The sequence below is a fragment of the Mandrillus leucophaeus genome, unplaced genomic scaffold (genome assembly GCF_000951045.1).
Source record: "Mandrillus leucophaeus isolate KB7577 unplaced genomic scaffold, Mleu.le_1.0 Scaffold323, whole genome shotgun sequence".
NCBI classification, from domain to species: Eukaryota; Metazoa; Chordata; class Mammalia; order Primates; family Cercopithecidae; genus Mandrillus; species Mandrillus leucophaeus.
The window spans coordinates 102,494-103,592 of NW_012103399.1; positions in this window are offsets into that span (position 1 = coordinate 102,494).

The following is a 1,099-nucleotide window of genomic DNA, read 5'->3' on the forward strand; positions in this document are numbered from 1 at the left end:
TTGGTGCTCACCAGGGAGTTTCTCTAGCTCAGTATTTCCCGATCCTTTTCATGTCCGGCTCACACAAGAAATAGTAATAGAGTATTTGTAAGCAGGAGGCTGCTCACGGCCAGAGGTCACACGCCCAAAGGCTGGAGCTACTTAGGTCCTGTGGGCACTGAGGGGATCAGTTTCTCAGCACCTGTCATTCACTTGGCCACTCACAGGTTGGGAAGTTCAAATCAAGGGAATGTACTTGACAATGAAATTGTATTGCTGGCTTGTGGGATAGGCACATCTCCACATCAGTATTACAGGTTGCAAAATGCTTTCCCAAGATGTCACAGCAATTTGCACACCTACCAGTGGTATATACATGTCCCTATTTCCTCACTTCCTTACCAACACTTGATGTTAACCTGACTTTTTTTTTTTTTTTTTTTTTTTTTTTAAACAGGGTCTCATTCTGCTGCCTAGGCTAGAGTGCCATGGCATAATTATGGCTCACTCACTGCAGCCTCAACTTCCTGGGCTCAAGCAATACTCCCACCTCAGCCTCCTGAGTAGCGGTACAGGCATGCACCACCATACCTGGTTAACTTTTAAAATTTTAATAGAGATGGGGGTCTTGCTATGTTTTCCAGGCTGATCTTGAACTCCTGGACTCGCGCAGTACTGCCATCTCAACCTCCCAAAGTGCTGGGATTATAGGCGTGAGCCACGTCACCTGGCCTTCTTGCCCGCTACAGAGATAAACCCAAATCACTGAGATTGAGATTGCAGTAAAGAAAGAGATCAATTAACACAAGGCTCGCCAAGTGGAGGGACTAGAGCTATTACTCAAACCAGTCTCCCAGATAACTCAGAGAAGATGCTTTTCCTGCTTGATATGTTCCCATAACAACATGTTCTTTTTTCAGTTTGAGTCTTTAAAAGTTTTTCACAAGTGGAGTCATATTGTACATATTCTACAAATTTCCCCTCTGCCCCCAACATTAGATTTGTAAGATCTTTTCCTGCTGATACATTTATACTTGGTTCTTTCTTTTTTTCTTTTTCTTTTCTTTTCTTTTTTCTTTTTTTTTTTTTTTTGAGACAGGGTTTCACTCTGTCACCCAGG